The sequence below is a fragment of the Narcine bancroftii genome, unplaced genomic scaffold (genome assembly GCF_036971445.1).
Source record: "Narcine bancroftii isolate sNarBan1 unplaced genomic scaffold, sNarBan1.hap1 Scaffold_303, whole genome shotgun sequence".
Lineage (NCBI taxonomy): Eukaryota > Metazoa > Chordata > Chondrichthyes > Torpediniformes > Narcinidae > Narcine > Narcine bancroftii.
In genome coordinates, this window is record NW_027212040.1 from 214,674 (window position 1) to 241,180 (window position 26,507).

The 26,507-nt window shown below is 44.3% G+C and overlaps 1 long non-coding RNA gene across 1 annotated transcript; it reads left to right on the forward strand.

Annotated features, from left to right (window-relative positions):
* Window positions 1-2,934: 2,934 nt before the first annotated feature.
* On the forward strand, window positions 2,935-25,660 carry LOC138750910 (uncharacterized). The gene is made up of 3 exons (XR_011349595.1): window positions 2,935-3,119; window positions 17,643-17,784; window positions 25,321-25,660. It is a non-coding gene; the product is annotated as an uncharacterized lncRNA (long non-coding RNA).
* The last annotated feature ends 847 nt before the right edge of the window (window positions 25,661-26,507 follow it).

Genomic DNA, 26,507 nt, shown 5'->3' on the forward strand with positions numbered 1-26,507 from the left:
AGAGGCAGGCGGAGGCCCCGGTCCGGACAGGGAGTGGGAGGCGGCAGCCCCAGTCCGGGCACAGGGAGAGCAGCAGCGGCCCCGGCCCCGGTCCGGGCGAATGGTAGACGGCGGCGGCCTCGATCCGGGCAGGAGCAAGGGGGAGGCGGCGGCCCCGGCCTCGGTCGAGTGGGGCAGGCGGAGGCCCCGATCCGGGCAGAGAGTGGGAAGCGGCGGCCCCAGTCCAGGCACAGGGTGAGCTGCGGCGGCCTCGGCCCCGGTCCGGGCAGTATGGACCGACCTAGGAGGGGAGGCAGGCCCCTCCAGCCCGGGTAAGAAACCTGCATAGGAGAAGGCCACTCCGATATAAAACCTACGACACAAGGACCTCGCTGCCACGTCCCAGCTTGCTCAGCCACGGCACACGAACCATGGGTGTAAAGGGTGGGGCCAGTACTGCGCGCACTGCACTCCACCTAAAAGCTCCTTTGCGCAGGCCCGAGGACAGGTCCACGTCCTCCCCCTCCACGTCCTCCCCCTCCACGTCCTCCCCCTCCACGTCCTCCCCCTCCACGTCCTCCCCCTCCACGTCCTCCCCCTCCACGTCCTCCCCCTCCACGTCCTCCCCCTCAAAAGATGCTCACAAACTCACGTCTCCAGAATGGAGGACCATCGCCTTCCCAAGATCGTGTTATATGGCGAGCTCTCCACTGGCCACCGTGACAGAGGTGCACCAAAGAAAAGGTACAAGGACTGCCTAAAGAAATCTCTTGGTGCCTGCCACATTGACCACCGCCAGTGGGCTGATAACGCCTCAAACCGTGCATCTTGGCGCCTCACAGTTTGGCGGGCAGCAACCTCCTTTGAAGAAGACCGCAGAGCCCACCTCACTGACAAAAGGCAAAGGAGGAAAAACCCAACACCCAACCCCAACCAACCAATTTTCCCTTGCAACCGCTGCAATCGTGTCTGCCTGTCCCGCATCGGACTTGTCAGCCACAAACGAGCCTGCAGCTGACGTGGACTTTTCACCCCCTCCATAAATCTTCGTCCGCGAAGCCAAGCCAAAGAAAAAGAAGATGGGTAGAACTGAGGAATAGCAAGGGGCAGAAAACATTAGTGGGGGTGGTATATAGGCCTACAAATAGTAATGTAGAGGTGAGGTAAGGCATAAAAAGTGAAATTAGATAAGGGAACAGCTGTCGGAGACTTTAATTTAGATATTGATTGGACTAGCCAAATTTGTAAAAATACTGAGGAGGAGGAGTTCCTTGAATGTTTACGGGATGGTTATCTAGACCAATATGTCGAGGAACCAGCTCGGGAGCAGGCCATTTTAGACTGGGTATTATGCAATGAAAAGGGGCTAATCAGCAATTTTGTTGTACGAGGTCCTTTGGGTAGGAGCGATCACAATATGATCGAATTCTCACTCGACATGGAGAGTGAAGAAATTAAAACCGAGACTAAGGTCCTGAATTTAAATAAAGGGAATTATGATGGTATGTGATGGGAGTTGAGTAAGATTGATTGGGTGGTGTTTATCGGGGGGTGGTGGGTTGACGGTGGATAGACAATGGAAAGCATTCACAGATCTAATGGAAGAATTGCAGAAATCGTTTATACCAGTTTGGCATAAAAATATACCAAAAAAGGTGACTCAACCGTGTATAACAAGGGAAATTAGAGACAGCATTAGGTCCAAAGAGAGAGCATATCAATTGGCCAAAAAAGTACCAAATCCGAAGACTGGGAACAGTTCAAGATGCAGCAAAGGGGGACAAAGGGATTAATCAAGAGGGTAAAAATAAATTACGAAAGTAAGCTTGCGGCAAACATAAAAACCAACTGCAAAAGCTTTTATAGATATGTCAAGAGGAAAAGATTGGTGAAATCCAGAGTAGGTCCTGTTAGAAATAGAAGTACCTTTAAAGAAATTGCTCGAGACAAATATTGAGAACAAAGAACAATTATTACAACAACAATGCAAAGTTGGGTGCTTCCCCTTACCCTGGGAATACACACATACACTGGGGCTCACCCAACATTTATACGGTAAATTTCAGTATCAGAATACCCTCCCCCTTACATTCTTCTGCCCCCTGGATGGGTTTGGCAGAGGCAATCCTTCCTGCCTACATGCAGTTTCAGTATACTTGGAGGACCAGGGGGTATCCTGTCGGTGTCTTCTTATGCCATTATTCCCATTGTTCTTATTCACATCCTACCCCTTGTCCCCATTCACACCTTCCCGACTCTCAGATCTACAGTCCCTTCATCTGCAGGGTTCGTTAATCTTGTCTAGGGTTTACTAGTTAAATATGCATACTTGAAAAATCTGTTGTATGGCTTACTAATTATAGATGTATAACTTGCTAATACTGTCTAAGGTCTTCTAATTATTTATGCAAGCCTTGCTAATTCTATCTGGGGCTTGGCCACCCTTATCTCGTTCAGACTAACTCTACTTCTATTCTCAATTGTCTGTCCTTCTCTCCTTCATTCAGTGAACTTGCTGGTGTAGGAGATTCTTATCTTACTCAGACAGTGTCAGCTTCCTGCCTTCTAATATCCATGTCTCATGTTGTTTGCACTGGCTTCATTCATTTACTTATGTATCAATTTTATTTTCTTCATTTCTTCATGTTCATATTGCAATGTCAGTTTTTCTCATCTCTCACAATCCTCACTTTTCTTTTAGATCAGTAATACTGATCTCACGCAATGATCAGTGTTACTAATCTCAGTGTTACTGGTCTCTCACAATCCTCCGTTTTCTTTTAGATCTGTATTACTGATGCGGTAAAGTGGAACTTGTTGGTTTTCCCAGCTGGTCAATAAACGGATAGCAGTTTCCATGTCCTCAGAAAGATGTTGAGAATCGTACATCCTTTGGGTGTAAGTGTTCTGACGAAAGGGTACTTAGCGTACACCAAAAGCGTACTTAGAGTCTGTATGTAGGGAAGCAGTAAGATGGTGAGAGTAATGAGTCCAGCTGTTAAAAGGGTTGCGAGTATCAGATTCCAGTAACCGGTGAAAAGTCCAGTCCATCCCGCAGAGGACTGAGGTTGCAAAGTCTGTCCCTGGGCATGGGAAGTTTTTTGACGTCCTGAAGAAGTGTTCTTAACTGCCTGCCCGTTGTGAGTAGTGTCTTTAAGGAGTCTTTCACAAGTGCTGCGTTCAGCAGCGAAGCTGTAATCGAGAGGCAGGCGGTGTTGTTGAAGTGTGTCTGGTAAACGTTGTTTATCTTCAGCCCGTAACCTCAGGGCCATTGTGTTGCGTTGGATGATAATGCCCAAGGCTGCATGGAGTCTGATTAGATGTTTCAGATGGCAAGGAGCATTAGCGATCTGTAGCCGCTGTTGCCGTTTATAACTGGAACTTCCCTTAACGATGCAGTAGTAAGGATTGTAAATGCCGGCGGAACCCAAAGGATGTTTGAGAAAAGACCAGGCTGGGGAGGATTGTGCATTACGATTAGAGATGTGTGTAACAGTCTGAGTAGAATTGAAGTTGTGAGTCGAAGCCTGTCTGTGTACATTAGCAAAAGTCTTCTCTCTCTCTCTCTCTGACAGGTGCATTGGTTACTGACATTCAGTGTGTCTGTGTCATATCGCTCTCTTTGTGCTACAGGTTTAGAACTCATACCTTTAATATCTATGTGGGAAGTTAAGTGATGGTCTCTACAGCTGTTCTGGTCCCCTGGTCCGTATTGGAATCCCTTATTAAAACATATCTTACTATGGCTAAAAACTAAATCTACACTTTGTCTAAACTCTAAAGGAAAAAAATTGTGACCTCTGCTGCCCCTATTCCAGGAGGACTTAATACATTGCGAGTAATTAAGTGAAGTCCCAGAAATGGAGAAGCAACAATTAAACAATACAATAAAGAATAAAAACAACATTACGGCACTTTTTCACGGCGTAGTGTAAGTTTCAGGTCAGAAGGATGAGGCACTGCACGCCAGGTGGAGGGTTGAGTTTGACTGTCTTGATCCTGTGGTTTGGTAGCTGGTTTAATCCGTTGGATGTGGGTCCAGCCTTTTTCTCTTGTTCGCACGGCAGCGTCTGAAATCAAAAGTACACAGTAAGGACCATCCCAGGCAGGTTTCAATCGGTTATCTTGCCATGCTTTGACATAAACCTAATCACCAGGTTTAATAGAATGGATAGGAAATTCCAGGGGTGGAGTTTGGGCTAATAATCCCTTCTGTTTCAGGTCATGTATCGAAGTAGAAAGACCCTGTAGAAATTTTGAAATGTATTGATCATTAGCCTCAGGGATAGGGGTATCAGTGTGGAATCCCATAAATGGAAGTCCAAACATCATTTTGTATGGTGAGACTGCAAGGTCTTTACGAGGGGCTGTGCGAATTCTAAGCAGGGCTAATGGTAAAGATTTAATCCAGGAGAGGCCAGTCTCTTCATGAAGTCGAGTGAGTTGATTTTTCGAAGTTTGATTCATTCTTTCAACTCGACCTGAACTTTGGGGGTGCCATGGGGTATGTAGTTGCCAGTCTATTCCCAGTTTCTTGCAGACACCCTGGAGAACCTGAGAGGTAAAATGTGTTCCTCGGTCTGAATCAATGGTTTGAATCAGACCATATCTTGGAATCACAGATTCAATAAGTATTCCGATTACAGTGAGAGCTCGATCATTCGGGGTGGGGAAAGCTTCAACCCATCGTGTAAAATGATCTACCATGATTAGAAGATATTTGTAAATACCAATTTTAGGAAGTTCTGTAAAATCAACTTGTATGCGTTGAAACGGGCAAACTGCGATGTCGCGACCGCCAGGCATTACAGGGCGCATAGATTTCTTATTGATTCTCTGACAGATCGGACAGCTGCGAGTAGTAAGTTTAGCAATTGTATATATACCGGAGCAGTATAAAGATCGTAGAAAGGCACCAACAAGCGCCTGAGTTCCCCAATGTGTCTGTTGGTGTAGCTGATCTACCACTTGGCGGGCTAATGCTTTGTTAAGGACTTGACGTCCGTCTGCTGTCCACCACAACCCATCGGCAGTTTGGCGAAATCCCTGATCTTTCATTGAGACCTCCTCTTCCCGTGAAAAGATGGGGCTTTTTATAATCTCTAGTGGTTTGGGCAGTAATAGGTGGATGTGAATCTTTTCCGCAAGTGCAGCCTGTTTGGCAGCTGCATCAGCCTGTCTGTTGCCGTGAGCTTCAGGACTGTCACCACTTTGATGTCCTCGGACATGTACTACGGCTATTTCAGTCGGGAGTGTCAGAGCATCTAGGGATTGGACAATTAAGTGTTCATGGGCTAACTTCTGTCCTTTACCAGTTATCATTCCCCGTTCTTTCCAGATCTTCCCAAAGGTGTGGACTACACCAAAAGCGTACTTAGAGTCAGTGTAGATAATGTCTATATTGTTCTCTAAGCCGTGGAGTGCTCTACATAGGGCGTATAATTCACAGGATTGCGCTGACCAATGACCAGGGAGGCGATCGGCTTCAATCACTAGTCCTTGCTTCCCATCCACTACACTATACCCACTTTCGCGAGTTCCTGCAATGCATCGTGAAGAGCCATCAATAAACCACCTTTCAGCTTCTTTTAAAGGGATATCAGTTAGATCTTCCCTAATTTTGGTTTGTAGATCTATGACTTCTAAGCACTCATGTTCTAATTCATTTGTGGAATTGTCCAAATTTGGAGCAATGAGGAAGGCTGCTGGGTTAAGGGTTTTAGTCGTGAGCAAATCATCCCTATCCATTAGGATCGTTTCATATTTTAAAATTCTAGGGTCCGTGAGCCATCTCCCAGCACGTTGTAAGAGAATATTGTGGACTGTGGGAGGGGTGTGAACTATCATAGGGGCGCCGAAAGTAATTTTCCATCCTTCGTCAACTAAAACAGCAGTGGCTGCGATGGCTTGTACACATTCTGGCCAGCCACGACAAATGGGGTCTAAAATCTTTGATAGAAAAGCCACTGGTTGTCTATAGCCTGCCCTGTCCTGGGTTAGTACTCCGGTGGCTACACCTCCTTTGGCATTAGTGTATAAATCAAAAGGCTTATTTAAGTCGGGTCGTGCCAAGACTGGGGCACGCGTAAGGCTATGTTTAACGAAGTCAAAATCTTTAATCTCATCGTCTGTCCAGACTAGAGCTTTGGTTTCTATAATCGTGAGTTTATCGTAAAGAAATTTGACAAGGCTAGAATAATTTTCCATCCAGATTCTACAGAATCCCACTAAGCCAAGGAATTTCCTAAGTTCCTTGGCATTTTTGGGAGGGGGAATCTGCAGAATACCACGTATCCTCTCTGGACTTATTTTCCTAGTTCCCTGACTTACCAGATGACCTAAGTATTTAACTTCTGATTGAACAAATTGTAATTTGGATTCGCTCACTCTAAGACCTTTTTTTTCTAAAAAATTTAAAAGTGCAACAGTAAATTCTTTAGCCAATTCGTATGTTCTTCCAATAATTAACAAGTCGTCTACATATTGTATTAGCTGACAATTGTCTCTCCGAGGAGCCTCATCTAGTATCTGTTCCAGGACCTGACCGAATAAATTTGGAGATTCTGTAAAGCCCTGAGGAAGGACAGTCCACTGGTAATGATTTTTACGTCCAGTAAAAGGGTTTTCCCATTCAAAGGCAAACATGTCTCTGCTTTCTGTTGCTAACGGACAGGTCCAGAAAGCATCTTTGAGGTCAATCACACTAAACCATTTACTATGGGGATCGATTTTACTCATGATCGTATAGGGATTAGGTACAACAGGGTGACGGGTAAGAATGATTTTGTTCAACTCCCTTAAGTCCTGTACTAATCGATAGGTACCGTCTGGTTTCTGGACAGGTAAAATCGGGGTATTAAAGGGTGACATACAAGGATCGAGTATACCATCCTTAAGCAGCTGGTCAATTACGGGCTGCAGACCTTTGCGGCCAGCCAGAGGAATTGGGTACTGTTTTCTTCTAATTGTTTGTTGCGAGTCTTTTAAAGTAACTTGGAGGGGAGGAACGTCTAAAACTCCTCTATTGCCTTTTTCTGCCCATACTCTTGGATTGATAAGTTCTCGATCTTCCTCGCTTAAAATATAAAATTGAACCCCGATGCCTGATTCTAGTGGTCTGGTACCGATAGCCAATTGGTCCTGTAAGTCTCATCCTAATAAGCATACTCCAGCCTGGGGAAGTAGTAGAAGATCCTCTACTATTACCTTATTTCCCATTTGGATTCTGACCTCTCTTAATACAGGGACTGTGAAGTCTCTTCCTCCCACCCACGAAACTATCATTGTCCCTTCTATTTTAACCCCCTTTGGTTGGTGTAAAATACTAGATCGGGCTGCTCCAGAATCAACTAAAAATATCATGTTGTCACTGTGGGGTCCTATGCATAAATTAACTAATGGTTCTCCGTGCAGCCCCACAGTGTGTATTGACTGAGAACCGTGACCCCCCTATTCATAATCTGCTTCCATCAGGGCATAGGATCGTGTGTCCCTGGCTCGCAGTGGGCAATCCTTTTTAAAGTGTCCTTCCTTTTTACAATGGAAACAGACAAATGTTCCCATTTCCCAATCTCTACTTGGGTTTCTAAGATGCCCCGGGAAGGGTCTTCGTCCCCGGAATCCTCCTCTACTCCTCCATCCACTGGGGTCCGCACTTCCCCACCCGTGGCTTCCCTCACCGCATACAGGAGCTGGCACACAGTCCCTATCCTTTTTATGTCGCTCATCTACTACCTCTCTGACTGCTTGGATTAATGTTTTTGCCTTCCCTATTTGCTTATCTTCAGACCTCTGGACAAATGCTTTCTGTGCAATCTGTAGTAGCTGGGTAATTCCTTGCTCATGCCAATTTTCTGTTTTTTGTAATTTTCTTCTAATGTCTGGGGCTGAGTTGGTAACAAAACCAGTTAGTACCAATTGTTGCCCTGCTGGGGATTCTATGTCGAGACCCCCATATTGCTGTATTGCCGTGCGCAATCTATTCAGAAATGCGGAGGGGGTCTCGTCGGGACCTTGGGGAACCTCAAAGGCTTTCTTGAAATTCTGTCCCTTTGGGACAGATACCTTGATTCCTCTTATCAAATTAACCCTGTACTCTTCCATCAATACCCGACCGTCATTGGTATTTTTATCCCAATTAGGTCTTGCCAAGGGGAATTTAGTTTCTCCTGGTACCACATCTATTCCCCCTTGGTGATCCCTATCTCAGACTTTAATCCCTGCCTGGCGGATCATTCCACGCTCATCCAAAGTAAACAGGGTCCTAAAGATAGATGTTAACTCCTCCCAAGTATATAGATTTGGTCCCAAAAATTGGTCTAACTGTTCGGCACATCCCTGGGAATCTTCTATCAGGGAGGTGAGTTCTTTCTTAAAGTTACACACTTCAGTACTGGTCAGGGGCACATTTATGAAACCGAGACCCTCTCCTACGGGAACTTCCCGCAGGGGTTGCATCCAGTTGGTTTCTGGCTTATTAAGTCTGGGTTCCTGCCCCCTGGGAGATGGATTGGGGGGCTCTGCCCTTTCTTCCTGAAGAGTCTCACACTGTTCTGAACGGGGGTGGTAATCGAGTGCTTTGTGAGCGAGTCATCATACCACTCCTGCTCTCTTCTCTCTTCTCTAGTGGTGGGGGAGGTGGGGAAGGTGCAGAAGGGTAGGTTATAGGAGTGGGAGGAAAGATAGGAGCCGGCATAGGAGGAACATAAGGTGGAGAGAGGGAATGTAGCACATCCCACCCTTGTGGTTCAGGGACAAAAGGTTCCTCATCTCTCTTGTCCCTGTACTCTTTTTCTTTCAAAACCAATTGATCACACGATCCACTAAGCCAGCAGGCTGCATATTCCTTGCTCTCTAGGTTCTCTCTCTGGTTTTGATAGAGCCAGATGTTCAAAGGTTGACACATCCAGTCATCCTCGGATCCGAGTTTTGGCCAGTACACGGAGCTCCCTTTTATCGGGTATTTAACCCAGTCCCTACAACAATACCTGACCATGGTCAGTTTGTCCTTTCCACGGGTCCTTCCCGTGCCCCAGTCAGATAACATCAACCCAAGCGGGCTGTGTGTAGTTATCTGATCCTCACATCCTTTACCAGGACTCTCTTCCTTGCTACCCATATTTCCCATACTGATAGGCAAGTAAAATTCCTCTTACCGGGTTCCAGTAACAAGGCTCTAGCGCGCTTCCTTAACATTTTCCGTTGTTTGTTCTCAATGCCTCTTCTCGGATATCACTCGCTTCTTCCACTGACCAGCCACCCGTCGTCCGTGAGTCCAGCTGAATCAGCTGGGATGCACCTACTCTCGTCGTCGGGCACTCTGTCAGTGGAGGGAGTGTGATCCTGGACGAGCCCCCATTTGTTAGAAATAGAAGTACCTTTAAAGAAATTGCTCGAGACAAATATTGAGAACAAAGAACATTATTACAACAACAATGCAAAGTTGGGTGCTTCCCCTTACCCTGGGAATACACACATACACTGGGGCTCACCCAACTTTTATACAGTAAATTTCAGTATCAGAATACCCTCCCCCTTACATTCTTCTGCCCCCTGGATGGGTTTGGCAGAGGCAATCCTTCCTGCCTACGTGCAGTTTCAGTATACTTGGAGGACCAGGGGGTATCCTGTCGGTGTCTTCTTATGCCATTATTCCCATTGTCCTTATTCACATCCTAGCCCTTGTCCCCATTCACACCTTCCCGACTCTCAGGGCTACAGTCCCTTCATCTGGAGGGTTCGTTAATCTTGTCTAGGGTTTACTAGTTAAATATGCATACTTGAAAAATCTGTTGTATGGCTTACTAATTATAGATGTATAACTTGCTAATACTGTCTAAGGTCTTCTAATTATTTATGCAAGCCTTGTTAATTCTATCTGGGGCTTGGCGACCCTTATCTCGTTCAGACTAACTCTACTTCTATTCTCAATTGTCTGTCCTTCTCTCCTTCATTCAGTGAACTTGCTGGTGTAGGAGATTCTTATCTTACTCAGACAGTGTCAGCTTCCTGCCTTCTAATATCCATGTCTCATGTTGTTTGCACTGGCTTCATTCATTTACTTATGTATCAATTTTATTTTCTTCATTTCTTCATGTTCATATTGCAATGTCAGTTTTTCTCATCTCTCACAGTCCCTTGCAGTCAGAATCAGGGGAATATATAATGGGGAATAAGGAAATGGCAGACCAATTAAATTCTTACTTTAGTTCTGTTTTCACAAGAGAGGATACAAATAACCTCCCGAGGATGTTGGGAAACATAGAGACTAATGTAAGGGAGGAGGTGAAAGAAATCAGTATCTCTAAGGACATGGTCTTGGGGAAATTGAAGGGATTGAAGACCGATAAATCCCAAGGGCCTGATAATCTACATCCTCGTGTACTTAAGGAAGTGGACATTCTGAATTATTTTCCAGAACTCAATAGACTCAGGATCAGTGCCCATGGATTGGAGGGTAGCTAATGTTACCCCACTATTTAAAAAGGGGGGTAGAGAAAAAGCAGGGAATTATAGGCCGGTGAGGCTTACATCAGTAGTGGGCAAAATGATGGAATCCATTATTAAGGATGTAATAGCGGAGCCTATGACTAGCAGAGAAGGGATCGGACAGAGTCAACATGGATTTGCAAAAGGAAAATCGTGCTTGACAAATCTATTGGAATTCTTTGAGATGGTGACAGGTAATATAGATGGGGGAGAGCCAGTGGATGTGGTGTACCTGGACTTCCAAAAGGCCTTCGATAAGATCCCACATAAATGTCTGGCATGCAAAATCAAGGTTCATGGGATTAGGGGCAAGGTATTGATGTGGATTGAGAACTGGCTGGCAGATAGAAGACAGAGAGTTGGGATAAATGGCTCATTTTCTGAGTGGCAGGCGGTGACCAGTGGGGTGCCACAGGGATCTGTATTGGGACCCCAACTGTTCACAATTTACTTTAATGATCTAGATGAGGGGATTGGATGTAATATCTCCAAATTTGCAGACGACACTAAGCTAGTGTGCACTGAAGAGGGGGTCAGGAAGCTCCAGTGTGATTTGGATAAATTGGGGGACTGGGCAGATACATGGCAAATGCACTACAATATGGATAAATGTGAGGTTATCCACTTTGGTAATACAAACCAGAGGGCAGATTACTATTTGAATGGCAATAGATTGGGAGATGGGGAAGTGCAGAGAGACCTAGGGGGTTCTTGAGCACCAGTCACTGAAGGTGAGCATGCAGGTACAGCAGGCGGTTAAAAAGGCAAATGGTATGTTGGCCTTCATATCAAGAGGGTTTGAGTATAGGAATAAGGATATCTTACTGCAGCTGTACAGAGCATTGGTGAGACAACACCTGGAGTATTGTGTGCAGTTTTGGTCACCTTATCTGAGGAAGAATGTTCTTGCAATGGAGGGAGTGCAGAGGCGATTCACCAGGCTGATACCTGGAATGGCAGGAATGACTTATGAGGAAAGATTGCGCAAATTGGGATTGAACTCGCTGGAGTTGAGAAGATTGAGAGGGGATCTCATAGAGACATATAAAATTCTGGCAGGACTGGACAGAATGGATGCGGAAGGGATGTTTCAAATGGTGGGGGAGTCCAGAACCCGGGGCCATGGTTCGAGGATAATAGGCAAACCATTTATGACTGAGATGAGGAGGAATTTATTTACCAAGAGGGTGGTGAATCTGTGGAATTCATTGCCACAGAGGCAGGTTCATTGAATATATTTAAGAGGGAATTAGATATATTTCTTCAGTATAAGGGAATTAGGGGTTACGGAGAGAAGGCGGGGACGGGGTACTGCACTTTAAGATCAGCCATGATCTCATTGAATGGCGGAGCATGCTTGAAGGGCCAAATGACCTCCTCCTTCTCCTATCTTCTATGTATCTATGTAAGCTATATGGGGAAAACACCACTGTCAAGTCTTCTGCCTTAAAGGAGTAATTATATTCAAATGGGCAGTAGATCAAGAGATGGAAACAGTGAAATCAGACAGAGGTGAGTGGCTGCTTAAATTAGAAACATTCGTGTTCATGCTATAGAGTTTAAGGCTACCCAGGAGGAATATAATGTGTTTTCTTTAAGATTGTTTGCCCTCACCCTGGCGAAGGATGGGGCCAACAGACATGTTGCTGGAAGGGTTCTAGAATTGATATGGTAGGTCACAGGAAGCTCAAGAGCGCATGTGTTTAGCAAAATGGCCACCCAGTCTGTATTTGGTCTTGCTGATATTGAGGTCAACTGAGTCGACTAAATGTATTAGATTAGGTTGGATGGAGTGCACGTGAAGCTCTGCCTCACCTGGAAGGCCTGATTGGATGGAGGTGAGAGGAGATGTAGGGACAAGTTTGGCAATTTCTGCAATTCCAATGGGGAGTGCATCAGGTGGTGGTAGGTGGAGAGGGAAGTGCCGTCGAGGGAGTCACAGAAAGACGTGCACCTATGAAAAAAAGATATGAGTGGAGCGGGTTAGATGTAGCAGGTTAGAGGATGGTGCTGAAGTTCGAAGTGTCCAAGGATAACGTGTCAGATGTGGCAGCTGATGGGTGGTAAGTGAGAAATCTGCGGGATTCTGTCCGTGTTCTGCCGGAAAGGAGGTGGGGTAAAGGCAAAAAGATAATTGGAGATATGGGTGCAGGCTTTATCAATGACTGTATGGGGGAATCGGCAATTATTGAAGAAATAAGACATTTTGGGTATCCTGGTCTGAGGACATAAACTTGGGATTGTTACAGGCCCAGAGGACCCCAAAACCTAGCAGCAATAGAAAATCACCAAGACAAATGGATACTTCAACAAATGTCTTTTTAATTTCCTTGAAACAAAAAAAAAACAGGATCAAACTTTAAACTATCACTATTAATTTAACTGCCTAACATTAACCCTTTCTAATTCTAAGCACAGGTGTATGTAAAGTGTATAAAGTTCTTTGACACTCCTACAAGTTCACCGGTATCTATCAATTCTTATACTGTGCACAGAATTCAACATTTATGACTTTTGACCAAGCTCTGGTGCTTAAAAGTAAATGTTTACCCTCCAGGAATGCTCTTGTTGGTTTCAGAGAGGGATTTCTTGCTCATTGGACACACAAAAACTGATTCCCTCTGATCAGCCACTTTGGTGTCTTGCCAAAGAAACTTTCACCATCAGAGTTTTCCAAATGATAACCTCTTCTGCAGGTCACCATTGAGTTCCTTTTGTTTCCCTTATTTCAGGTGAAACACCATTTCTAGCCAGCCATTTCCTCTTGTATGTAGAACAAGGTTTTTCAACAGGCTGAACTGAGAACTCACAACCCGTCTTCAAAATGGGGTTTCAACAAGATGCCAGCTTGCCATCTCTCACTCTCTCTCTTTTAGCAAAAAGCCTATTTGGTGTCTCCTCTCTGCTTGAAAAAGCACATGACCTTCTTAGAACAGTAAACTTCTGAGTCCAATAATATGTTGTTTTAAAAACAATATTCCATTTTGCACCTGCTTTTGAAATTATTTAGCAAAACAATCTTTGCAAAGGCTCTCGGCGGATCTGAGCGCCTGCATGACTCACTCTCGGCAAAGGTCTTGCATTTTAAGTAAGAGCTGTTTTGCAAAGTGTTTGTATTTGTTTGTGACCTACACGACTCCTACAATCTATCCTTCAAAAACATATCTACATACAATATAAAATATAGATAATCTGTCATAGGACAGATGCAGCAGAGGAGTTGTGATAAAATCAATGGTGTCCTTGCAAAAAAATAAGTGGGAAGAGGTATAATCCAGGTAGCTCTGGTGAGTGGAGTTTATAATAGTTTGAAACTTGAACCTCTCTCACTATTTCAGGAGGCAATTTACTGTCATGTATTTAAAATGTGTCATATCACACAAAATTGATTTTTTCTTGCTGAAAGACAGACAGATTCTCCATTGGCAGAAATTGCCTGAAATGCCTCTTGCAGCCAGAGAAGGAAGGAAATGAGAGTCACTCTCCCCCACCCCCACCATTCCGAATCCTGGGCCAAGTCACTGAGGGTCTGTGGATTCTCTTTCAATGCTCACAGACCAATCCAAGCCATTGGTTATGCGAGCTCCAGTTTTGAACCTCTGACACGATTAGGAACCCTTCAGCACCCACTCATATCCCAGGTCTGACACCCTTTTAGCCAGTCTTCAACCAGTCTCTAGGAATCCACGGACTGGTGTGAGTTCCTTGACTGCTTTATGCAGAAGCCCACAGCCTGCGTGGGTTCCTCTCCTCAAGTCACCAACAGCCTGTCACCTGTGTGGTTCCTTCAGCTGCAGAACCCCTCACTGGTCTGCTTCCATTGTCACTGACCTGTGGATTGAATCTTCTGCTTCTAAGATGTTGATGGGGTTTGGTCTTCTTGTTTTCTGGTGCCCTGCCCTAGTCCTTCGCTTCCCTAGAGTTCGCGGTGCCGAGGAAATTTAACACATCTAAATTAAAATTTTACAACTTAGAGGAGAATCTCCCATGTCTAGAGGGATGGAAAGGGCATTATTACAAATTGAAGCCTAATATTTGAATATTCATGTGCCAAATTTGGAAAAGCATAGAGTATATATTTCTCAAGCTATATGTAATTTTTTCCAAAAGAATACAACTTTGAATGTTTGCATGTCATCTTGGCATCCCTAAAAATATATCTGATTTCCAAGTAATGCAATACATTTCCTCATCACCACTAAGGCTAATTTAACAAATTTCAATTGATATATTAATAGTTTTAATTTGGGCCTTGTTCATTCAATATTTCCTAATAAAAATAAAGTTTGATTTTGCGGAAAAACATCTGCTGTAGCTTGTTCCAAAAAATTTATAATTCTCCCTAAAAAGATCTTACATTAGGGCAAAGATAAGTTTAATGCAAGAAAGTTGCCACATCTTCACCACACCTAAAACATTAATCTGATAATTCTGATTTTATTCTAATCAATTTCTCTAGTGTAAGAAGTAACTGTAGAAGAAAAACGAGTTGTGAATTCCTTCCTCACTGCTGTAGTGTGGAACTCTGGTCAATAGTTCCAGACTGCTGAGTTGAAGTGAATTAATACATCTCCCCTTGATCAAGTGATCTCTATTGCCAAATCAGCTTCCTACAGTGCTTTTCATATCCAACTGCCTGAGTCACCTGATTCCAGGTGTAGCTTTCAGATAAAATCCTTGCTGACATCTGCTCCATGACTGATGTAAAAACAATTATATTGAACTAATTTATATCATACATTACTACAACATTAAAATCCATTTCCCACATTTGTCTAGACTTATGAACTCCTCATTTAAAAGTTCCTACTAGTAATAAAGAATACATTATCGAAGTAAACATTTTAACAATTCCTCTTTATAAGGAATTTCTATTTCAGTACAACATGGTTGGTCCTAACTTATCCTTCAAATATGTCCTTAGTTGGAAAGAGCAAAAAAGATTGTGATGAGTTATACGATATTTATTTCTCAGTTGCTCAAATGACATTATTTTACCCCTTTCATCACAATCTTCAACATTTATAATTCCCTTACGAAACCAGCTATTCAGAAATTGATGATCCTTTGAAAAAGAGACGAGGATTTGTATATCCACTTACACCAATTTCATCATTTATTTGATTCCATATATTAATCAAATGTTTCAACAATGGTTTATCTTTATCTCCAACCATTAATTTCAATTCCCACTTGGATATAGATTCTTCTGGTTTTCCTCTCTCCTATTTTATTTGATTCAATTTTAACACAAGGCAATTTTTTCCCTTTCAAAAAAAGAAGGAAGAAATCTCATTTGAGCTGCTCGATACTAATTTTTAAAATGAGGAAGCTGTAGTCCTGTCAATGTAGAATTTGCATTAAGACAAACGCAGCTGTCTTTAGCTACCTTATTGAATTGGCTAAAATGGCATAACATGAGAATAAATGTCCCGGAGGAGTGTGGGTCATTTGTAACATGGGATTCGATCGGAAATGGTTTCACATGACATAAACTCATGACGCAGACTGTTTTATAAGAATGGAATACAAGAGGAAGGTTGTCTAGGTCTCCAGCAGGATATAGGTCACAAGATATAGGAGCAGAAGTAGGCCCTTCGAGTCTGTTCCACTATTCTTCCACTCAGCCCCACTGCCCATCTCTCTCCCCATAACCCTTGATTTCTTAACTAATCAAATACCTGTCAATCTCTGTATTAAATAAACCCAATTACCTCAGTTCCATGGATTCATGACCCACTGACAAAATAATTTTTTCCTCATTTCTTTTAAATTGACACCCTTTTATCCTGAAATTATGCTCTCCTGTCCTAGAATCCCCTACCATGGGAAACATCTTTGCCATATGTACAATGTCCAGGCCTTCCAGCATTTGAAATGCCTCTGAGGTCCCCCTTACCCTTCTGTACTCCAACTAGTACAGTCGAAGAGTCGACAATTGTTCCTCATACACTAACCCTTTCATTCCTGATATCATTCCAGTAAATCATCTTTGACCTTCTCTAACACCAGCACATCTTTTCTCAAATATGGCACCCAAAACTCTAAACCTGATTGAATGGAAAGGGAATTCTCCAATGACACAAACACAACAGTTAAATGATATTATGTCGTGTTGAAATTTACAAAAAATTATTAAAGAGTCAAATAATAACTTGCAAAAGATGCCGGGGCCCAATTATGGACAATTATCACAACCTAAAGAATTCGGGTTGTTCTGAAGCTTGGTGCTGTGTTACGAGACCAGAGGATCCCAAAACCCAGCAGCAATAGATATTCACCAAGACAAACGGTTGCTTAAATAAAAGTTGATTTTAATTATCTTTCAACATGAAAACAGAATTACACTTTAACTTATCACTATTTTACTAAATTACTTTACCTAACTTAGCCCACTTCTAATTCTAAGTGCACGTGTGTGTAATGTGTGTGTAAGTTCAGAAAAGTTCTTTGGTTCACAGTCCAATCTCACTTCTCATTCCTCCAAGTCCACTGTATGCAGGCCATTCTTATACAGAATTGAACATATAAAAAGTTCACCAGACTTTGGTGCTCGAAAGGTGAATGATTACCACTCGGGAAGGTTCTTGTTGGTTTTCAGAGAGAGGTGTGTTATTCAGGGAAGCATTAGTGTTTATTTGTGCTCAACGAACCAGCATCTGAAAACCATTATATCATCAGAAAAGCTCTGATAGCTTTAGCATGGAGCAGAGCTGATCCAGGACTTTGCAGGTATTTAAGGGAGTGTGTGGGCAGGGTTTGTTCTGGACCAACCAATCTCACCAAATGATACTGCTTGAAATCAAGATTCAAACCATTTTGAGGAATACAACAGGAATTGTTCAACAAGAGCCTGGTGTTCCCTGAGGAGTTTTCTTTCAATAGTGGAAATGATTTTTTTTTAAAGTCCATTAATCTTCCTGATGCAGATCTTTGTATTTAACTTTCAGGTTGCTATCTGTTGTTAACTTGGAGGCCTTTAATGGGGTGATGGGGTGGAATCTTTGCTTTAACCAAGCAGTTCTCTTGCAATTTTCCAGCTGTAGGATGCGGTGCAGTTGCTTGCAAGTTTAGCAAGTGGGATGATGATGTGAAACTGCAAGTCACAGCGTCATTTTTGTGTTTGAAAAAGCAAATGTGAAAATATTAACTTTAGTCTCCTTGGTTTGCTTAAGTTTAAAGAGGAGACGTTGGGTCAAGCTGAGAAGACAGAGTTGGATGCCCATTTGGCGAATCTGCTGGGCAAAGCAGAAAGTACAAAACAAGGGACTGAAAAAATAATGAAGCAGAATGAAGTGCCGTTGAAACCAAACCCAAGTAAAATTTAATTTTGTGCAGCGTACTTTAGAGACCAAACGATTTGGGGTTTTAGTGGTGACCTATTTAAATGAACAAAATCTGATTAGAATTGAAGTTCATGGAATGTTTTGAAGTTGCCACAAAAAAAATGAAGCATCTAAATTAGATGTTGTAATTTAGATAAATGAGCAATACAATCAGCCTGGTGTCACAGTATCTGCCTCACCGTTAAACCTTCTCCCCAATATGAACCTGATGTCAAAGTATATGCCAGAATTTATTGTACATCACTGTTAAACTTTCGTACTACAGTGAATCCGGTGTCAGAAATATCTGTCTAAGTTAACTGTACATCACCTTCAACATTCTTCCCACTCTGAACCTGGGGTCACAGTATCTAACAGAGTTTATCATACAACACTGATAAACCTTATTACCCCTGTGAACCTGGGGGTCACAGTATCTTCCACAATTTATCTTAGATCACTGCTAAACCTGCTCCCCACCATGAACCTGGGGTTACAGTATATTTTACAGTTTAGCGTACATCACTGATAAACCTTTTCCCCATTGTGAATTTGGTGTCACAGTATCTGCCTCAATTTTCCGTGCATCACCATTAAACCTCTCCCCAATGTGAACCTGATGTCACTTTATCTGCCACATTTTATTTTGCATCACCGTTAAACCTTCTTCTTACTGTGAAACTTCTGTCACTTTATCTGCCACAGTTTAATTTTTTATCACCGTTAAACCTTATATCCATAGTAAACCTGCTTTCACAGTACCTGCCACAGTTTATTGTACATAACTTTTAAACCTTCTCACTACTGAAAACCTGGAGTAACAGTATCTGACTCAGTCTACCGTACATTATCGTTAAACCTTATACCCACTGTGCACCTGACGACACAGTATCTGACACAGTTTATCGGACATTACTATTCAACATTCTCACTGCTGTGAACCCAGTGTCACAGTATCTGTCTCAGTCTACCGTACATCATCGTTAAACCCTCTACAACTCTGAACCTGGTGTCACTGTATCTGCCTCAGTCTACAGTACATCACCATTAAACCTTATCCCCACTGTGCATCTGGTGTCACATTAACTCCCTCAACATACCGTACATCACCGTTAAATCTGATCCCCATGTTAACCTGGTGTCACAGTATCTGACACAGTTCATAGTATATCACTGTTAAACCTTCTCACAAATGTGAATCCTACTATAAAATAATGCTCCCTTTCTAAGTCTCGAATCCCCACCTATTTTAAAAATTCCAAAAAAAAGAGAAAAATCAATCTCAAAACAAGCTACTCAAAAGTAGTAGCCCCCTAAAAATCTGGGTGTGGTGAAGTCCACAAGTGGCAGGTGACTAAAGGACTCAGTGTCACCCACCCCCAGTCAGACTTTCACAAAGTACTGAAACAAAAACATTCAACCCACTGATTCCAGTCCCACTGATTGTTCCGGATCTTCAATATCGAGAAGACTTTGCGTCAATTCAACTTTTTTCCCATTCTTTCCATATTTTCCAATCTTCCCATTTCCATTCCCATTGACCCTTCCCTTCAGTGACAATGGTGACGATCGCCCATTTCCTCGAACATCTGACAATGAATATTAAAGGATCATGGTCATTCTCAAAAAACTAAGATTGAAAATTCCCCAAAAAATCTTTCAATACTGCCGCATAACGAAAAGCAAATTTATTTCCCTTTCGCCACAATACTTCTTAGACTGAATTAAATTCTCGGTCTCTTCTGATAACTTCTTGACTCAGATCTGCATTTAAAAAAAACCCTATTATTTTGAACCATCAGTGGAGCCTGATTTTGCCGTGTTTTCTGCACCACCAATCGGAGGATCATCTCTCTGTCTTGATATTTAAAACAGTGAATCAAAACTGCTTGTGGTAATTGGCCTAGAAACGGTTTTTTCCTTAACGCTCTGTTCGCTCGATCTAATTCCAGTCCATCTGGAACGAATTACATGCCCTACACTTCTGGGATCCATTTCTTCAAAACCTTCACCGGATCCAAACCTTGCATATCTTCCGGAAGACCTACTATCTTAACATTATTTCTACGACTTTGGTTTTCTAATGAGTCAAACTTCTTCAATAATTCCTTCTTCTGAATCCCCCAATCTACAAAAGGATCTTCCACTATTTCCATTTTTTCTCTATTACGCTCTACGTGACTCTTGCATTCAAGAAAGCCTCTTCAATCTTTTTAAAATGATCTTGCACAGTATCCACTGATCATGTCCATCTCGTAACATAACTCTTAACTACATTAATATCTTGCTTCATGAAAGTTATTTCTTCAAACACAGTGTTCGTTTGAGTTTTCATTTCAGAAAATCCTTGAGTCATCTGATGAGTCATCTGCATTGATATATTTGACATATCTTCCATGAGCTGAGCAATCCCTTCCAGAATTGGAAACACAGAATCCAGTCCAGGATCCATCACCTCCCTTTGAGGCCGACCGTCTTTTGCCTCAGTCCCCAGTTCTTCAAATTCTAATGAAGTTGAGCATCTTCTTCCTCCATAGCAATAGGTCCTCTTCCGGTGCTGCTGCAGGTCTGGACACCCGACAACAGTGTGCGACCTCGTCAGTTCACTGTCGCTCAGGCTCCCTCACAGCCCACACCTTCTCCAAAGGTTTGTGGACCCTCGACGCACTGTGCATGCCCGGTAGGGCCACCGACTGCGCAGGTGCATCTTCTGATGCTACACTGTACCTCTCCTGACCATCAGGCAATACTGCAGGCTCACGGGCCTGTCGTCGCTCAGCTGGCCCACCCTCACTCCTGTGTTCATGAGCTCACGAGTCGAAACCGCTGAACTAATTGCTGAGCTGGCACCATCTTGCGATAGCGCAAATGGTGCTGACAAAATACTTAGCCGGGCAGGAATCCTCTGAGGCTTGGGGACTCCAGTCAATGACTCCGTTGCTTCAACTTGAACTTGGCCTCAATTCTTCAACACTTTTGTAAGGTAATTTCTTCTGTAACTGAGTTTTCACTTTTTTTCACATTTGCAGCTATTTCGATCCTCCACTATTCAAAAGTCTATTAACAGTATTTTTAATCACTTTTACAACTTTGAAAATTGAGCATTTAATAATCTAACTGGGGAAGGGTGGAACCACACGTCTACCCTCTGCGCCATCTTGTCACAGTATCTGACACAGTTTATAGTAAATCACTGTTAAACCTTCACATTACTCTGAATCCTGTCTCTCAGTTTCTGCCTCCGTCTACCTTTAATCAACATTAAATATTCTCCCCCTGTTAACTTGGTGTTAAAGTATCAGCCTAAGTTTACCACACATCACCATTAAACCTTCTCCCAAGTGTGAGACCGTTTTTACTGTATCTGCCATAGTTTATCGTAAATCACTATTATACCTTCTCACTACTGTGAACTTGGTGTACAGAGTCTGCCAAAGTCTACTGTACATCATCAGTAAACCTTCTCCCCAATTTGAGCCTGGTGTTATTGTATCTGCCACAATTTATTGTACATCACCGTTAAACATTCTCCCCAATGTGAAGCTGGTGTCACTGTATTCACCAAAGATTATCGTATAGCTCTGTTAAACATTTTCCCCACTATGAACCTGGTGTCACAGTAACTGTCTCAGTTTCCCATACATCACCAATAAAGCTTTTTTTTCCTACTTTGAGCCCAGTATCAACGTATCTACGTAGTCTCCCGTATATCACCATTAACCTCCTCCCCATTGTGAACCAGATTTCACAGTATCTGCCACAGTTTATTGTACATCATTTTAAAACCTTCTCACTACAGTAAACCCGGAGTCACAGAATCTGCCTTGTTCTCCAATACATCTCTGTTAAACCTTCTCAGTACTGTGAACACGGTGTCACAGTATCTGCCAAAGTCGACTGTACATCACCGTTAAACATTCTCCCCTCGTTGACCCATTTTTCACTGTTTTTCCCACCGTTTATCATACACCAGAGTTCAACCTTCTCCCCACTGTAAACTTGGAGTCACAGTATATTCCACAGTTTATTGTACATCACTGATATACCTTCTCCTCATTGTGAATGCAGTGTTACTGTATCTGCGTCAGTCTTCTGTACATCACCATAAACTCCCCAATGTGAACTTGGTGTCACTTTATCTGCCACAGTTAATATTACATCACCATAAAACCTTGTTCCAACTGTGTACCTGGTATCACGGTATCTACCACAGCTTATCATGCACTACTGTTAAACCTTCTCACTACTGTGAACTTGATGTCATAGTAACTGCCAAAGTCTACCATATATCACTGTTAAATATTCTCCGCATTGTGAACCTCGTGTCACAGTATCTGACACAGTTTATTGTACATTACTGTTAAACCTGCCGGATAAGCTCCAGATAGCGAAAGAGGAGTTCTCGCATCTGCAGGAACTGGGGCCTCGCCGCTCCACCTGGTCCAGAGCCTCTGGTGGCTGGCGCCCCTGCAGAGATTATCGATGGCTTAATGACACGTCAGTACCTGACCGTTACCCCATCCCTCTCATTCAGGATTTTACGGCCAATGTGCATGGCGCGAGGTTATTCTCCAAGGTCAATCTGGTGCGCGTGTATCATCAAATCCCATTGTAGCCTGAAGACATCCCTAACACGGCCATCATCACCCCCTTCGGCTTGTTCGAATTTCTATGCATGCCTTTCAAGCTCAAAAACATCACCCAGACCTTCCAGCACCTCATGAATACACTGCACAGGGATTTGAATTTCATGTTCATTTATCTGGATGACATTCTTGTCGCCAGCAGAGACTGGGCACAAATCAAGTCTCACCTGCACACCCTCTTCTCCCGACTGGCCGAATCTCGCCAAACAATCAACCTGGCCAAATGCCAGTTCCGGAAAGAGTCCATGCAGTTTCTGGCCCACATCATCATGGCCGAAGGAGCTACACCAGCTGCTATGAAGGTCACTGCAATCAGAGATTTTCCATGCCCGGACAACCTCAAGGGGCTACAAGAGTTTGCAGGTATGGTCAACTTCTATCACCGATTCATTCCAGGAGCTGCACACATCATGCAGCCACTCTTCGCCAAGGACAAGATACTCGCCTGGACTCCAGTGTCCAACAGGGCATTCAAAGCCACGAAAGTTGCCCTCATGAAGGCTACCCTGCACCTCCACCCACGCACCGACCTTCCTATGGTGCTCTCCATCAATGCCTCTGCCAATACCATTGGTGCTGTCTCGGAGCAGCAGGTTAATGGACAGTGGAAACCACTGGAATTCTTTAGCCAACTTCTTCATCCACCAGACAGCAAGTATAGTGCTTTCAACTGAGTTGCTACGCATGTACTTTGCTGTGCCTCATTTTCACTATTTCTTGGAGGGGAGGCCTTTCACAATTTATACCGACCACAAACCCCTCACTCAGGCTCTCGCTATAGCTAGAGATCCCTGGTCAGCCCTCTTACACCGTCACCTGTCCTTTGTATCGGAGTTCACCACTCACATTCAGCACAAGGTCGGGAAAGACAATGTGGTCACTGAAGCACTGTCCCAACCGGCCATTTGCTCGCTGATACCCAGCCTAGACTACGACCAGCTTGTCCCGGATCAGAAGTCCGACGAGGAGATGCATCCAATGGTTCCCCAGCAGTGGCGCAGGCAAATCTTCACCATATCCACGACCTTTTCCACCCTTCCATCAGGTCCAAGGTTCATATGGTGGCAGAACACTTCATCTGGCACGGGCTTCGAAAGCAGATTGTGGACTGGGCCAGAACCTGCACCCATTGCCAGCTTTCCAAGTTACACAGCCACACCAGAATGCTCATGCAGGATTTTGAACACGTCCGAGAACGTTTCAGCCACATACATGTGGACATTGCAAGCCCCTTACCCATTTCCTGAAGTAACTGTTACCTTTTCACAGTGGTAGACTGCACCATTCGTTGGCCTGAGGTGATCTTGATGCCAGATGCCTCCAAGGACTCCTACTCCCAAGCAATTTTGACCGGTTGGGTTACCTGGTTCGGCGTCCCGGTCCACCTCACCAGCGAATGTGGCACGCAGTTCACCTCTGCACTCTGGGCACAGCTCACCAACAGACTGGGAATTGGGCTTCATCACACAATGGCCTATCACCCACTTGCCAATGGACTGGTCGAACGATTGCATCGCCACCTTAAGTCGGCACTTATGGCCTGCCTCACCGGCCCCAACTCGGTGGATGAGCTGCCTTGGGTACTCCTGGGAATCCGCTCGACCCCCAAAGAAGACCTGTAGATGTAATCTGCTGATCTGGTCTATGGTAAACCACTAGCCCTGCCTGGTGAGTTTATCAATGCACCTCACAACCTGCAACAGTCACCGCACAGTTTACTTCCTCGCCTCCGGGCCCAGTTGGAATCCTTCACACCCCGATCACCGCCCAGACTTGGCACACAGGCCTCTTACATCCTCAGTGAGCTGTATTCCGCAGAGGATGTTTTTATCAGATGAGGCCCTTCCACAGCACTCCTTCAAAGACCACATGAAGGGTCGTACAGAGTCATCCAGCATTCGGGATCCACCCTCACACCAGACATCAGTGGTAAGAGGGAACTGTTTATTGTGAACAGATTAAAGACAGCACACCTCGACCCCAACGAGCCAGTGGTCACGGCTCAACCCAAGAAGCGAGGCCGCCCGGCAAAAAAGGCCATTGGCGCCGGTTCTGGGGGGGCTGTGTGGCGGCAAGCCATGAGGCAGGCGATCCAGCCCCTCATGTCACGCACGTGGCGGGGCAGCCAGCCAAAATGGCGCTGTCGGGGGTTTCTCCCTGACCTCGGCACCAGACTCAGAAGCCCGCTACCTGCGGCCCACGTGACCCCCCAGCGACGTCAGGGCCTCCGGTGTGCTTCTCAGCCAGGTCCGGGATGGGAGCATAAGACCAGCCAGGCAGACCTGAATAAAGGAGTTTTTGCTCACTGAATTCAACCCGTCTGGTTGTGAGGTCATTCAGTAACAGAGTAGCCGCTGCTACAGTAGTATCTTAGTTTCTTTTCCTTTCTTTTCTTTTTTTATATGTTATCAACATATATTTGTAAACACTGTAACATTGTGATTTGATATTAATTGTTATAATATTTGATTTAAAGGAGGTTGGTCCAAAAAAGGCATAAAAAAGATTTTAACATGGGGACAGGAATAAAAGAAAAACAGAGGGTACTGGTGTGAGGGAGGGAAGGGTAATATTGTTGTGGGGTTGGTTCAGATGGGTCAGCTGAAGGGACTCGACCGATCCATCCATGATTTGTCCAGCACCTTGCTGCCATGTAGTGGTGAACCAGGGTGTTGCCTGATAGGGACATGGTGCTCTGAGCTCTGCACAGATAGATTGTGCTTTTCTCGAAAACACACTTCCTCAGGTAAAGCAGAGGAAGTGGAAAGCCCTAGTGTGAAGGGGTAGGGAGGGGAGTGATGGGGGAAGAGTTGGGACCCTCCAAAATCATTATGATCAGGCCTCGGAGACAGCATCTCTATCACTGGTATTTCTCTTCCCAGGAGGAGTGATCTCAGAGACAAGACACGAGTCCAGAAAAACCTCGCATTCCAGCTGAACAGAGGACGGACAACATCATGATGCCTGAATCTCTCCCCTTCTTTTCCCTCTGGCCCTGCCAACCCCATTCCCTGCATCTTCCATGTCCCTTCACCCACGCCCCCTTTCTCCCCTATACCTCCTCCATCCCAAACCCCTTCCCTCACACCTATGCCCTAACCCAAGCCCTCCTCCCTTCACCTCCCCTTCCCCTTCCCCCTTTCCTTCCTACCCTAACCTAGGGGAAGGAGTGGTAGGGGAAGGGGGGGTAGGAGAAAGAGGGTAATGGAAGCGGGGTGAGTAAGGGGTAGGCTTGGGGGTGTGGGTATGGGATAGGGATAAGTGGTATGGTTTGGGGAAGGGGATTGGTGTAGGGGATAGGGGTAGGGTTTAGGCTTGGGTTGGGTGAGAGTAAGGGTTTGGGCCGGGATAGAGGTAACATCATGGTTAGGGTTAGGAGACATGGGCTAGAATTAGTTCTAGGTTTAGGGTTAGGTTTAGAGTTTGGGGAAGTGGGTTTGTATTAGGTTTAGGGGAAGGGGGTAGGAGTAGGAGGTAGAGGAGGGGTGAGTGTTTGGGTTAGAGGAAGGTGGGTAGTATTAGGGTTGGGGTTAGGGCATGGCGTAGGGGTAAAGATAGAGTTAGGGGATGTGATAGGGGTAGAGTTAGGGGATGTGGAGTAGTGATAGGGGGTATCGGTAGTGTTAAGGTTAGGGTTTGTTAGGGGTTAGAGTTAGGAGTAGGGGAATGGAAAGGGGGAGGGGAACTGGGAGGCGAGCGGGGGAAGGAAATGGGGAGGGTAATGGGCAGGGGTATGGGGAGGGGAATGTAATGGAAGATTTAAACCATGTTTTTTTTTTACTTTTGCAACCTTTGCTTCTGCAAGGCTGAGAACCTGCTTTTTTTTTACAATCAGCAGACTTAAGCCAAATTCCACCGAGGGGCCAGAGATGCAGTTATCTGACAAAAGGACATCTGTGTACCAAGAACATTTAATCTTCCTGCTTGTTTTGGTCACAGACTGTCAGAGGCCTAGCCTTGATGCAAAATAACCATTGTATTCAAAGTGATAAGCTGAAAATTATGTTATTTATTAGAAGCCTAACATGCTAGCTTGCTTGCTTATCTTTCTTACTGTGCTGGGAATAAA